Source organism: Gymnodraco acuticeps, unplaced genomic scaffold (assembly GCF_902827175.1).
Source record: "Gymnodraco acuticeps unplaced genomic scaffold, fGymAcu1.1, whole genome shotgun sequence".
Taxonomy (NCBI): Eukaryota; Metazoa; Chordata; class Actinopteri; order Perciformes; family Bathydraconidae; genus Gymnodraco; species Gymnodraco acuticeps.
In genome coordinates this window covers 136,833-153,005 of record NW_022992071.1, presented here as the reverse complement: position 1 = coordinate 153,005, position 16,173 = coordinate 136,833, and positions in this window count along the sequence as shown.

Sequence of the window (16,173 nt, the reverse complement as noted above, 5' to 3'; positions counted from 1 at the left end):
CTGTCAGCAGACAAACAGATTTGTTTCTGTCTATTTTTAATGTGTGGATTACACATTAAAAAAAGACAGAAACAAATCTGTTTGTCTGATCCGTCTGATCGTTTATTGATGAAAAGGGGGCATTTACTGGAGTTTATCAAACATGTTCCAGTTCAACTCATAAAGATGCAGCCAAATAAGACTTGTCGCACCTTTGTGCAGAATAATCCACCACAGTAATCAAACCGTTTGATTTGACTGCAAATATGTGAGGAAACCTAAACCACTTTGGGAAGTTCAACCAATTTGCAAAATGCAGAAGAGTAGACAACTTGGAAACGTTTGCCTCGTATTTTTTAAGTTTGAGCAAAATCACAGCTTTCAGAGTGATCATTTTGCATCCCAATTGTTTGTTTCTGACTAAATTGATTAATATGGCCTTTACCTTAACTGTATACAGTATATATATTTTTTTATTTCCACAGTTAAGGCCATTCAAAAACGTGTGTTTGGCAGCCAACAGTGCGCCTCTTTATGTAAAAGTGTGAGTTTTATAATTGCATCAGCGCCTCTAAGTGAGAGCCGCAGAGAAATCAAACGGGAGATGCAGAAAGGAGAGACGAGAGAGGACATCATGGGCCGCGCAGACACAAACACACGCGCTGTTCTTCCCAACAATGACCCCTTGTATCCCCGCCATGCGACACACTGGCACCCAATCCAGAAATCACCACTTTTTTTTGTCCATTATCCATTAAAGTTGACCGTGATAAGGGAATCTCTCTCTCCCCCTCTCCCCTCCTTTCCTTGCGTCCTTTGTTTTGTTTTTTATCTCAGGTGAATTGTAACCATGTGATCAAAAACGAGCACCCCCTTCCCTCTTAAGTGAAAAAGAGAGTGGGTGAACAAAAAGCAGTTCTGTGCAAATGAAAAAAGAAAAGAAAAGAAGGGAAATGCTTGTGTGTCTTCTCCTGTTAGTGCCACTCGTTGTCCGCGTCTCCACAAACTCTGACATTTACAGAAAAAAAGCTCCAAGAGCAGAGCCTCGGCCCCGGGGATCTGCGGAGGGACTGGCCGCCTCCTGGAGCTTTAAAGCGGGGATCTTCAGGGAGACACTCCGGGGATTTGGCTCCCACTGTGGAGGATGTCCGGCCCTGCCTTGGTTTGACGTGAGTGCTTGTTTTGGCGTGTGTGTGTTTGTGCGCAAATAATGAAGGAAATGAGCAGGCCCAAAAAATACATTTCTAAATAAATTAATGCAATTTTGGCGAAAAATGAGAGTGAATAGCCAACACGTTTCTTTAGCCTCAATGTGTTTCAAATAAATGAGCTGGTGTTAGAAATTACGCAGGAACTGTTTCAAAATGCTTCTAAAGTACATTCTCTAATCATCTTTTTGTAATTTGTTGAAACTATGAATCATAAGAGCAAATAAATCATTATTCTATGCTTAATTATTTCTTAAATATCCCCATATAGGCTAACGTCGGTCCAAACATGATAATGATGGGTGATCTGGCAATCTGCACACTTTGTTCTGTGTGACAGGAATTAGATTAAGCAAATTAAGAACAATTAATTGTGCTTTGTGTATTTATATGCTGCTGCCATGTACTTCAGTGCTTCAAATGTCGATAGATAGGTGTTTTAAATGTTATATAATATATAAAAGAATATTATATGATGCTTAATTTTTTCCTAGGCCTGTTGCATTGCAAGGAATTAAGTATGAAAAGCAGCTGATTAGAAGTGGGACAATTCAATTTAAATAATTATAATAAAATGATTTTTAATGAAGTATTTCTACATTTTTGAAAGCAGAACAATATTCAGGATGTTTAATTATTAACTTAACTTCAGTAAATGAGTGTCTAATAACTCAGTAAAATGCCAAAAGCCCTCTGGCCTTGTGGTAGATTAAAAAAAGAAAATAAATCAGTCAATGATTTACTGTGCAACCTGTCTCCCTTGAAAAACACATTTTTAGATTCTTGGCATGGATAACTAAAGAAATAGTTCTTGTGTGATTTTGTGAGAACTCATAATAGTACATTTATGTTTTAAAGTAATTAATTAACATAAAATATGGAAACTTTAATCAATAAAGTATATATTTGAACTCTTATCTGTGTACTGATTGATTTTTTCTACAACATAGGGAAACTCAGAGAATAAACAAATAGGCAGTTAAAAAATATACAAACGTGTCTTGTCTTGTGACAGAGTTGAGGTAGTTTGTTGTGAAACACACACACACACACACACACACAGAATAATGTATTCCAAGTGTTTCTTAGAATCAGATCACTTGATCTTCATTCCACCGAGTACTCCTTTAATCATCTGATTAGTGTTCTGACTGATATTGGCTGAGTCATCAACACACAAACATATACAGGAAATGTCAACATTTGAAATACATTTAAGAAAACAAAACGACATTTCGGACAAGGCATACTTGAGAAGAGCAAAATAAAAGGTTTTGCCTGGATAAGACCATAAAATATATAAATATATTTATTGTTGTGATTTATAAACGTTAAATGGATGCTTATTCTTACATAGAAATAAAAAGGGATAACATCTCATACTGAAGCCCTTATTGGTTTATCATGCAATACATTCATAAAACCAGAAAATACCATGATATTTAAAAGTGAAATATTGAAAATACATGTGTGATAATATTGTGTGAATAATTCAGTGGATAATAATATAAGCTAATGTTCAGTAACGCTACAAATACTTTGTAATTTGAGGTTAAAGTTGAATTTGACTAGCACTTCAAATGTTCTAAAGATATTGCAACCATTTTGCTGTTGTGAATTCTAAGGCTGGTATCATCGTTTAGAAGTTTTTTTTTTAACTTGTTACCATTGCATGTTATCTTTGAACTACATAAAGTTATTTAGCAAATTGTATGTAGTTATGTGGCTGGTATTCTGACCTGGAATCGACTGTATCTTTTCTGTTCTGTATATCTGTATTATTTGAAAGCAGTTTGTATCTCTCTCTCTCTCCCTCGATCACAAACACTCGACCCCTCTGTGACTCTCCATCTCTCTCTCTCCCTCTCTGCCTGCATGCACCTGTGCAGAGCAGGTGTTTCTGTATTTGGTTGAAGTGGATCAGTGAACCCTGCAGAAGGATCCGGCTGCCTGCAGTCATTGGGTTATTATCAACGTAATCAACTCTCTATCAAGAAATAAAAGCAGCATTCCCGCCTGAGTTCCTCTATGGCAGTAATAATGTAAATACTGATTGATTCCCATTATTTTTCCTGCACAACTGGAGCTGCAGTTATTCAGATGTTAAAAAGAACAAAAGGTAAACACAGCATCCTTGTTCTTTTTAAGTCACATTTTAAAAGTATCGTACCATAATAAAAGGTCAAACTGTGAGTAACTGAGCTTCTACACTATTCCCTGATAGTGAGCTACATCCCCAATTAAAATGTCAAGGAATCCTCAAACGGGTAATAAATCAAATGCCCATCTTAATAAATTCATGCAGCTGTGTTACATTTAAATAGGTCCTCCTCTTAAACGTGTGTGAATCCTGCCTTTGTGCTCATAATACCAAAGTTCCTATTCTTTTGTCTTTCTCTGAGTTACTGGCTATGGAGGAGTGTGTGTGTGTGTGTGTTTGCGTGTGTGTGTGTGTGTGTGTGTGGGGGGGGGGGGTGTGAGGGGGTGTGTGTGTGGGGATGGCATGGCATGAACTTGGAAAGGCTTTCGCTGCAGCTGGGGATTGAGTTTGGGATGTTGTGTGTGTGTGTGAATAGTGTGTGTGTGTGTGTGTGTGTGTGTGTGTGTGTGTGTGTGTGTGTGTGTGTGTGTGTGTGTGTGTGTGTGTGTGGTTGTATGACTGCACGTGCATGCATGTATGTTGCAGAAGGACATTTTAGCTGAATGTGTGTGTGATGGACTGTGCTGGTGCTTCAGTTGGTGTGTGTGTGTGGGTGTGTGTGTGTGTGTGGTGTGTGTGTGTGTGTGTGTGTGTGTGTGTGTGTGTGTGTGTGTGTGTGTGTGTGTGTGGTTGTATGACTGCACGTGCATGCATGTATGTTGCAGAAGGACATTTTAGCTGAATGTGTGTGTGATGGACTGTGCTGGTGCTGCAGTTGGTGTGTGTGTGTGTGTGTGTGTGTGTGTGTGTGTGTGTGTGTGTGTGTGTGTGTGTGTGTGTGTGTGTGTGTGTGTGTGTGTGGTGTGTGTGTGTGTGTGTGTGTGTGTGTGTGTGTGTGTGTGTGTGTGGTTGGTGTGTGTGTGTGTGTGCTGCTATCTTAATGAATAGCCCATTGTGCACCCTGCTCCATATCTCCACTGGCGAGCTAAAGGGAAGAATCTAGTTACTTCAATTGTGTGAGGGGGAACATCTAAAGGAAATTGATATATGCGGGGGGGGGTGGTAGGAAGGGGGGGGGGTGAGGGTCCCGGGTGAGGGTCCCGGGTGAGGCAGAGAGGTAGAGTTTAGTTACCTGTTGCTGATCTCCGCTGGTATTCTCTAATCTTCCTTCTACCTGTTTTTGAGCACTTGGCTTTACTATCACTCAAGAGGCAGTTGCTAATGCTAATGCTAGCAACCATGTGCTCATATATTGTTGTTATTGTTACATGTTAAAGACACTTCACTAAGTTAAGCTACATCTTATAAGCATAATGGCTCATTGCTAGTCTGATTGTTTTTTTTGGAAGAAGTTATGACGTGCAAAACCATTGTACTGCTGTGGACGGGAGCATCAGCTTTAATGCTAACGTATTTTAGCAACTGGAAAAAGGGACGGCTACATTTTTTATATTTAGCTTTATTTGCCGTCAGACGACAACCTCTTTCAAATGGGGAGCTAAAGTCGTTTCTTTCCTCTCACTAAAACCACCAGACTCTATTGAAAACAAAACAGTAATTCTGCCAAATTGTTGTTCTACTGCGGCCTTAATCGGTTAGTTTGTGAATCCGCACTAACCCTTTAGCAAGTGTCTGATGGATTGCCATTTCATTGTTTGCTCTAAGGCAGAGGCGTATGAAGTGATTAGGATTTTAGGGGTCGAAGGCCAAAGTCACTGTGACCTCATAAAACACCTAATTGACCGTAACTCAATAATTAAAATGCTGATTACGAGAATTGCACACTAATGTCTAAATGGATGAAACAATGGACGGTCTTTCAAATAGAGGATCGCACCAGCCGTGAAATCAAAAAGGGCCAGAGGACACAGACCCGTGATACACCGCTTTTCTGATGCCATTTCCATTTGTACCACACCTTTCTTCGAACTGAACTCATTTTGATATCAAATACACGCCTGTAAGGTTAGCCAGGGGCCCTGAGATACTTTAACTACACATGGAATCTGACCTTTCAGTCCATCAATTAAAGCTTTTATTGAGTGGTGCAAAAATGAGTCCTAAAACCCAGAGATGAGTCAGCATGATACGACTTTTGGTTCCCTCGTCTCAAAGTTAACGTTTTTTGGAAGTTTTTTGAATCTACAACATAAAATACATGAGTATACCCCACTGGTGAATATCTAAAGCTTCTACGTGTCTTAAAAACTGCGGTTGCTAACAAGTGTCTAAATGAGACTTGTAAACATCATCACGCCGATCATTAGCCGACTTTAGCTTAGCGATGGTGATTGGCGTGATGAATGTGACCGTAATGTAGTTCCTTTATAGCCTAACGTTAGCTTTTTATTCCTTGAGATGGCATTTACGCTTCACAACTCATAAAAGTGGTGTTAATACGTGCAGATTATCCTGCCGAACAAAGCGTGTAAATATAATAAACATGTGTTTGTCACAGAGATTATTTTATGCAATATTCCAAAATCCAATGGTACAAGTCCCATGTTTTTGTCCCTTGTGATGCTAACTCGTCCGACAAAATACGTCATCCCTGCACCACTCTTTTGATGAATTTCTGATACTGTAGCCACAGATGCACTGAGCAGCCATTAACACACTGACAAGCATCACAGCCAAGCCTTTAAAGCTGTGGGGGGGCTGCAGCTGTGACGGCAACAAGAGGCGAACGTTTCAGTGAGAATAAAAGAAAGAGATTCCTCAATGCTTCCTTGTATCTCTCACAACTGTCTCCTGTCTCCTTTTCTGAGCAAATTCAGTCTTTCACGTTCACCTCACATGCAGTTTGAATGTGTGTATTGTGTGTGTGTGTGTGTGTGTGTGTGTGTGTGTGTGTGTGTGTGTGTGTGTGTGTGTGTGTGTGTGTGTATTTTTGGCAGTGGTTGAAGAAGTACGCATATATTGCACTTAAGTAAAAGTAGCAATACTTTTTCAAATGTACTAACGTTTTTTGATTAAAGTAGGCCTATGTTGTTTTTAATTCTCTCTTTTTAATTCAATTTAAATATATATGTATTTGTTGTAAAAAAAACGCCAATAATCAAATGTGTCCAAAAAAAGTGGCAATACTAATTACAGTTCATTTATATATTTATTGGCTAATAATCAAAATATTTAAAGTAACCACAACTGTCATTAACGTATAGTAGAGTTAAAAAGTACAATATTGGCTTCTAAAATGTAATTGAGTAGTATACATTTAGTTGATGAGTAAAAAGGAATATTTTTACTATGTTTGACTATGTTTTCTCTTATTTGTTCCACTGTAAAATTACTTTGTTACTTTCCACGCGTGATTTTTAGCTGTAAATCGCCTCAAACATCCGTACACGTAAAAGCAGATTTCATGGCGTGATTTGGAAACTCCCAAACTGCCCATCTCTGCAGGACAAGAGGACATGCTTGAAAAATGATAATTGGTCGGAATGAGAGGCGAGGGACGTGGAGATTGAGTCATTTGCAGGAAAATGCAGAAAATGATGTTCAAGAATTCAGCGGGGAACAAGGCCGTCCTTTGTTCCGGATGTTTCTGCTGCACGTCTGGCTGCTCGCTGTTAGGGACTCCAGCACTGATGCGCCTCTCTAAAAATGTCAAATTTTCATCATTTTCTCCAAGACTGTTTTTCCCCCTGGACAAAAGAACTTCATCTTCAACTTCGCATCCTGGAAGCTGAGAACAACAATATGCATTTATGTCACTTGAGAATTTGGACGGCATACAATGATAAAACGTTCTGAGAGGGACTTTTTCATGTTCAATACTTTTTTAACAGTCACAAGACGATACAACACAAACACCTACCCTCAAAGGGGCCCTGTTTGGCTCATTTTCAGGTTCATATTTACCTTTTTAATCTCTACTGTGACATGTCTCCATGCTTTAATGTTCAAAAAGCTCTTTATTTTTGTCGAGTATACCGCTGCAGAGCCACTATTTCAAGTATACTACGTCATCGAGTGGCGCTGAATGCTGGGCATTTAACCATAGATATATAAACACTAGATGACTCACCTGCGCTGCTGGCCAATGGAGACCGACGTTGCCACATGGCGGCCATCTTGCCACAGGCAGCTCGCTCATTCATAACATTATGTCTATGGTGCACTATTGAAATAACCGTAGATTGCTCAATTTTCAACCAATTTTCAAACGGTTTGGTTTGTTATAAACATCAAAGATGTAGTTATGATACTGCATACTTATCATTATAATCATGAACTTTTTTTTCAACATGTCTTGTTGTCTCCTGTATCATAGCCATGCTAATAACGTTTATAATAAACCAAACAGTTTGTAAATCAGTCAAGATTTCAGCGAGTTAAGAGGATTTTTGTGCAGATCACTCACCTTACAACAGCTGTAGCAGTAGTTGTTGACTGTTGCAAGATGGCCACCGGTGAGCTACGCTGGCCACTCCCCCTTGAGCCATCTAGTGTTTATATCAGGTTTATATATACATCTGTCACTATGGTCACTACCCGATCTGCCCCCCTGCCCGATCTGTACTGCGCATGTGCGAGATGGTCCACCAACGATGACATTGTCAGAATAAGTGAGAAATGGATTTAACTTCAGTTAGACAGCTATCATACTGAATACATATTTACTGTGAATGTATGCAAAAATGTATGGCATATGGCTGTCTAACAGAAGTTAAATCCATTTCTCACTTATTCTGACAATGTACTTAACCCCAAATAAAAGAACCCAATAAAAAGAGTTGTTATTATTATAATAGTGAAGTCACGTTGTAATAACAATAACTCATCTCCCTCGGTTTTTTTAGTGTTCTTTTTCTGCTTTGCCAAATGCCACTGTGACAAGTGTCCTATTAGAGTTGCCATATGTAGTTGTCCAATATGGCGGACCATCTCTCACATGCGCAGTACAAATCGGGCAGGGGGGCAGATCGGGTAGTGACAATATCTATGCATTTAAACAGTCCTTCTGCGCCACTCGATGACGTAGTATATTTGAAATAGTTGCTCTGCAGCAGGTTTACTCGACATTGACAAACGGCCTCTGTCTGTTGTGATTGTCAACCGCTTAGAGATGTCCCGCCCCTTAGCCTATCATGTACAATGTATTGGAGCGCTAGCCAATAGATGCGCAAGTTTAACATAGTGATGTCACTTTGTTACAGAAGTAAACAAAGGAGTCCAATGGAGGCGTTTCAGGCAGGAGGGGGAGTTTGGGAGAGAAACTCCCTCTGGAGGGAACACAGGGATACAAAACCTATAAAACAAACTACAGTAAAGGGGAAACCCCAAAAAGTTCAATAGGGCCTTTTTAATATAAACACCAAACTTTAAAGGGTCAGCTGATCTCTAACAGTGATTGCTATATTAGTTTGTCATAATCTTTAAATGTTAACGTAAGCACATAAAACATTATTTGGTAACACTTTTTACTTCAAACTTGATGAACAATTAGACATGATGCAGATTTAAGATTTCAGAATGATTACTTTAAAAGAGTAAAAGGGAAACTTGGCTTCCCTTAATCTTTTTAAGTATGCAGGCCAAAAGGCTGTACATATCTTAATTGTATCTAAGATTATTGGAAGTGATCGTCGGAAGTGCCTCTGCTGACCTGCTTCCTTTCCTACAGGACAGAAGCTGTTTTGATGTGAGGGGTAAATAAGAGGAAGAGGGCTGATGCTTCTTATGAGGAGATATGGAAAAGGAGGAGGATAAAAAAAGTAACTTTCCAATCATGAGTTTTTCTCGGAACATTGAATTAAGCAGCGTGAACGGGTGGGGGCCTCGAGGGTCTGGGGGCGGCTGGCCGCAAAGATGCCTGAATGAAAGAGTCCGTTGTTCCACGCTGGGAGACGGAGATGAAAGCGGAGAGGGAGATGGCGAGTTTGTCGGACATCAGTCCCCTCTCCCATCGTCTTCTCACCCTGCGGCCCTCCCTCGCTCTGCCCATGTGAGCTAGAGTTCAAACACAGGGCCCACAGCTGCTCACACACACACACACACACACACACACACACACACACACACACACACACACAAACAGAGGTACATACGTAGATAAGGAAAACATAGAGGCCGACGCAAAAAACGACATGCTGAAATACATGTGCAATCATGTGCTGCAACCGTTTACAGACACACACAAACACACACACACAGACACACACACACACACACACACACACACACACACACACACACACACACACACACACACACACACACACACACACAACCTGTCTCCCTTGAAAAACACATTTTTAGATTCTTGGCATGGATAACTAAAGAAATAGTTCTTGTGTGATTTTGTGAGAACTCATAATAGTACATTTATGTTTTAAAGTAATTAAAGAACACAAAATATGGAAACTTTAATCAATAAAGTATATATTTGAACTCTTATCTGTGCACTGATTGTTTTTTCTACTGCAACTTTTGCAATTATTGACGCTCACCATGCAATTGAATTACATTGTTTTCATTTTCAACAGAACAGGACAATGACAAACATAGGGAAACTCAGAGAATAAACAAATAGGCAGTTAAAAAATATACAAACGTGTCTTGTCTTGTGACAGAGATGAGGTAGTTTGTTGTGAAGCACACACACACACACACACACACACACACACACACATACACACACACACACACACACACACACACACACACACACACACACACACACACACACAGTCAGTCACACAGTCACAGTCACATGTAGTGCCTCTAGGTGCATAGACAACACAAGTTGATCACACAAAGAAAGATCACAAATGTTGTTTGTTGATAACAAATCTAGATACAGCACAAAAAGATTAAACTGTATTGTTCATCAAAGGGTAGTTCAGATTTGGAAGTGCTGTTGTATGACGTACTTATCCATTGTATTGTTATTAGCAACAGCACATGGTGGCGGGCGCATCTCCACTTTAAAGAGAAACATGAAGAAGTACAAACACAAAAGCTAAGAAACGGGGACAAAAGCCAAACTTATTTTATCCACCTAAAAGGACATATTTTGCTCATTTTCAGGTTCATATCAGTATGTAGTGTCTCTACTTTAAAGAGTCCTCTCCTGCTGATGTTCAGGTGTATATCAGTATGTAGTGTCTCTACTTTAAAGAGTCCTCTCCTGCTGATGTTCAGGTGTATATCAGTATGTAGTGTCTCTACTTTAAAGAGTTCTCTCCTGCTGATGTTCAGGTGTATATCAGTAGTGTCTCTACTTTAAAGAGTCCTCTCCTGCTGATGTTCAGGTGTAAATCAGTATGTTGTGTCTCTACTTTAAAGAGTCCTCTCCTGCTGATGTTCAGGTGTATATCAGTATGTAGTGTCTCTACTTTAAAGAGTCCTCTCCTGCTGATGTTCAGGTGTATATCAGTATGTAGTGTCTCTACTTTAAAGAGTTCTCTCCTGCTGATGTTCAGGTGTATATCAGTAGTGTCTCTACTTTAAAGAGTCCTCTCCTGCTGATGTTCAGGTGTATATCAGTATGTAGTGTCTCTACTTTAAAGAGTCCTCTCCTGCTGATGTTCAGGTGTATATCAGTATGTAGTGTCTCTAATTTAAAGAGTCCTCTCCTGCTGATGTTCAGGTGTATATCAGTATGTAGTGTCTCTACTTTAAAGAGTTCTCTCCTGCTGATGTTCAGGTGTATATCAGTAGTGTCTCTACTTTAAAGAGTCCTCTCCTGCTGATGTTCAGGTGTAAATCAGTATGTTGTGTCTCTACTTTAAAGAGTCCTCTCCTGCTGATGTTCAGGTGTATATCAGTATGTAGTGTCTCTACTTTAAAGAGTCCTCTCCTGCTGATGTTTAGGTGTATATCAGTATGTAGTGTCTCTACTTTAAAGAGTTCTCTCCTGCTGATGTTCAGGTGTATATCAGTATGTAGTGTCTCTACTTAAAAGAGTTCTCTCCTGCTGATGTTCAGGTGTATATCAGTATGTAGTGTCTCTACTTTAAAGAGTCCTCTCCTGCTGATGTTCAGGTGTATATCAGTATGTAGTGTCTCTACTTTAAAGAGTTCTCTCCTGCTGATGTTCAGGTGTATATCAGTATGTAGTGTCTCTACTTTAAAGAGTTCTCTCCTGCTGATGTTCAGGTGTATATCAGTATGTAGTGTCTCTACTTTAAAGAGTTCTCTCCTGCTGATGTTCAGGTGTATATCAGTATGTAGTGTCTCTACTTTAAAGAGTTCTCTCCTGCTGATGTTCAGGTGTATATCAGTATGTAGTGTCTCTACTTTAAAGAGTCCTCTCCTGCTGATGTTCAGGTGTATATCAGTATGTAGTGTCTCTACTTTAAAGAGTCCTCTCCTGCTGATGTTCAGGTGTATATCAGTAGTGTCTCTACTTTAAAGAGTCCTCTCCTGCTGATGTTCAGGTGTAAATCAGTATGTTGTGTCTCTACTTTAAAGAGTCCTCTCCTGCTGATGTTCAGGTGTATATCAGTATGTAGTGTCTCTACTTTAAAGAGTTCTCTCCTGCTGATGTTCAGGTGTATATCAGTATGTAGTGTCTCTACTTTAAAGAGTTCTCTCCTGCTGATGTTCAGGTGTATATCAGTATGTAGTGTCTCTACTTTAAAGAGTCCTCTCCTGCTGATGTTCAGGTGTATATCAGTATGTAGTGTCTCTACTTTAAAGAGTCCTCTCCTGCTGATGTTCAGGTGTATATCAGTATGTAGTGTCTCTACTTTAAAGAGTCCTCTCCTGCTGATGTTCAGGTGTATATCAGTATGTAGTGTCTCTACTTTAAAGAGTTCTCTCCTGCTGATGTTCAGGTGTATATCAGTATGTAGTGTCTCTACTTTAAAGAGTCCTCTCCTGCTGATGTTCAGGTGTATATCAGTATGTAGTGTCTCTACTTTAAAGAGTCCTCTCCTGCTGATGTTCAGGTGTATATCAGTATGTAGTGCCTCTACTTTAAAGAGTCCTCTCCTGCTGATGTTCAGGTGTATATCAGTATGTCGTGTCTCTACTTTAAAGAGTTCTCTCCTGCTGATGTTCAGGTGTAAATCAGTATGTAGTGTCTCTACTGTGACATGTCTCCATTCTATAATGTTCAAAGAGCTCTTTATTTTTCTCATACTGCCCAGCACCTCTTTTCACCCTCCGTCTGAAACCAGAGCCCAGTCTGCTCTGATTGGTTAGCTGAGAGATGTCCCACCCCTTAGCCTATCACGTACAATGTGTTTGAGGCGAGTGCTAGCCAATAGAAGCGTGAGTGTTACGTAGTTTTGTCATTATGTTAAGGAAGTAAACAAAGGAGTCATTGGAGGTGATATTATTATTGAGCTTTTTTTGACTTGGCTAAAGTTGCTTTTGGTCCTGTCCCCGTCCAAAGCAGTACGTTGCTTAGTTTCTGTGTCATAACTCTTCTCTGTTTCTCCAAAATTGGGGGCTTGCCGACCTTAATCTGTATATCGAGTACCTCATACATCCCCACATCCAAAAATCTAAACTATCCCTTTAAAGTCAGTCTTATTACATAAATTCATATGGCAGGGTGTATGTCATATATGTACCTTACGTTTTAAAAGAGGGCATACAGAGTGTACAAAGTATAACACATGTTGACCCATAGAGAGGCGAAGTCCCTCCCTTTCCGGGGGACCTCCATGGGACCTTATTTCGGAAAAAGTATGTATTGAAGTCAATGGCGAGAGAAAGATTATCTTTCAATCCCGTTGAATTGTTCCACGAGTTACACATATGATGTTTGTCAATTTAAAAGATAATTTTTCAAGTCAAAAAAAAAAAGAATTGTCGTAAAACTGTGAAGTAACACATTTTTTTGTGTGAAACGCTCAATGAACTACATCTCCCATCTCGCATCACACACCAAGACGGCCGTCACGGTGGGACATTTAACTTCTCTCTTTCAGAATGAGGCGGAAAGTATTGAAAGAGGTGAAAATCACTCCAAGTCTGGGCACGTTGAGAGCTGTACATACACACAAGGGGAGTTAGTCGGTCCCGTAAGAGCCAGCATGCGGGACCGGGATTCTGGGATTTGTAGTCTTTCTAGTTGCGTATTTTTCATAGTCTTATATTTCAACAGTTTTACGACAAACTGTGACTTTTTGGAATGGAATTTTTTTTTAAGATTGACAAATCTGTAATTCGTGGCACAATTCAAACGGGATAGAGTGATAATCTTTCTCTCCCCATTGACTTCAATACATACTTTTTCCGAAATAAGGTCCCATGAGTCGGAAGTAGATGGAGAGAGACTTCGCCTCTCTATAGCAGTCCAAAAATAGTTATTTTAATAAACATGACAAATCATTGCCAGTCACAGATCATAAGTCATAAATTCAGCTGACAAACAGCCGTCATAATTGAAAAAGCATGATTAGACACGTCCAATGCAGTTAAACCGAGTAAAGTTACCATGTGAACAAATGCTAGTTTAAGTCACATTGTTCATGAATTTGCACGGGTAGACACCGCAAATGTGTGGATAAACAAACACCAACGTGGACATTCTGCAGAATTCTGGTCCTTCACGTCAGCTTGAGTGATGGAGATGTTTTGATTTTCAGCACCTGTAACCCTATTACTCACTTTCAGTCTGGAGAACCACATCAGAAATGACATCAGTGTAAAGGCTTCACGTTATCAGGCAAAACAAAGCCGCCATTGTGGTGGTGAGCGAGAGACGCTGGTGGTTGTTGTTCAGTGTTGTGTCCGCTCAATTGTATTTCCCTCATGATCAGTTAAGATAATTCTATTCAAGTGACATCAAGTTACATTAGAGTCTGTCTATTCTTTGGCCTGACATACTGACCTACACAGACGCCAAAAATATGACTAAATCTTCATTTGAATGGGATATGTGGAAGCTTCTTGTTATTTTTGTGCTTGTATTACGTTTTTACAGACATAATACTAATGACATAAGGACATTCAAGGTCATTCATGTATTTTCTGGACATTTACTAATTTCCGTATCACGTAAGCATGAGTAGCACATTTTAAATGCTGCACCTCTCTTATTGTCTATGAATTGATCATACATTAACTAAACAAAAACAAGTGTAATCATAATAATCAAAAACATTCACTAATCCCATTTCTATCTGTTAAATTATCTGGCAGTACACCAGGTAAGGTACATAAGGTGTAATCTTCAATTGCAAGACTATTTGTTAAGCACAGCTCACAGATGAAAAACATTGATAATGTGTCCTAAATGCAATTTATGTACACGTTACACTTTAATTAGATGATTAATTAGACATGCAGAGTTTGTATTTAAGATTCTGCCTTGAAGGATTAAAAGTGAAAGATCTGTACTAAAAATAGATATTTTAATGTGATATGGCATAAATGTATGTTCGATAGATAGCCTGTGATTTACTCTTTTTTCAATGTTATGCTATTATTTTATTTTATTTAAGTGTGGGGCACTTTTAATAAAGAAACATAATGGATACACAATAGATGTTCCTAATGCTACCAGGCTAAAGCCTAAATAAAGTGGAAACAATAAAATACACTTGAGAAATATAATACATTCTAATGCATTGGGGTTAAAAAGATACAGATGACACTTTCCTCTATGTATCTTGGGTTCGTTTTAGCATGTTTGACAGTTTTTGTGTCCAACTCAATCTCTCTTTGCGGAAAAATATTTTTGGAATCTGTAATCGTAAACCCCTAATACAGCAACAGGTGAACACGAAGCACAGGTTTAAGATGGCTGAAGAGTGTGCAGGAGGATCTAATAGGAGCTTTCACACCGGAGTACTTTTCCCAGTATAGTTCTGATATAATTCCGAAAATGTGCGTTCACACCAAAAATATCCGGAACTAGAACTTAGTTCATGAGAACCTTTCCACCCCCTTTTCAGTCCCTGCTAGAGAGCAGGGACTTTCAGGGTTGCCAACTCTCACGCATCTGGCGTGTGACACACGCTTTCACTCTCAATCTCACTCTCTCACGCTGCCCAAACTATTCACAGGCCAAAACAAGAATACCGAAGACTAGAAACGGTTTTGAAAACTGTTGTCACGTAGTGATCGTCTTCCCAATATAACATCTTTGATAATGTCTTCTGGCCAATCAGAATCAAGATAACGGCGTGGTGTTGTTGCAGGAAGTCCCGACGGAGAATACTTTTGCGGTAGTACATCTCTATATACATCGATACAACATTACGTGTTGATAGAAATCAACACGTAATGAAATAAGACCCCACGGTTTGATGATTGATAGGTGTGTGGGCTGTCTTTCAATTTGACACACAGAACAATGGGGGCTATCCACCCTTATCCACAATGTAAAGTAATTCACAGCCTCTTCCCTCTTCTCTCTGTGAGGAGCAGCAGGTTCAGCTTTCAGAACAAAGTAACACAAAACTAAAATGGCATTCATTTTTTTAAATGTGTAGTAATAGATTTATTCATTTTTCTTCTCAAGAGAGTACCAGAATGTGTGCAGGGGTTGGGTTTTCAGCATGTCAACTCTTTCACCTGTGGGGAAATTGCAGGATTGGCTCCAGGTCGCCCTTTTTATTTACTACAAGACAAATGTGCCTTTTTGTTTCATACAGTTCAATTTGGATTGAGACAGGGAAATAATCTAAACCTCACGCGTGGCGTTTCACTGTCAAGGGGGCGATATAGCGTGTATGTAATTACATTGCAAATACTGACTTGAGCCCCACCACTGTATGGGTTAGCCCTACCATAGATTTCCCAACACAAATACTCCGGAGTCTATAAGTCAAGGCACACAATAAAACAATGGAAACAAACATGTGTTTGACTTTCATTAGTGAATGAAACTGTGTGCCCTTTATAGTCTGTGTCCAATATTGTGTATTTGTATATATT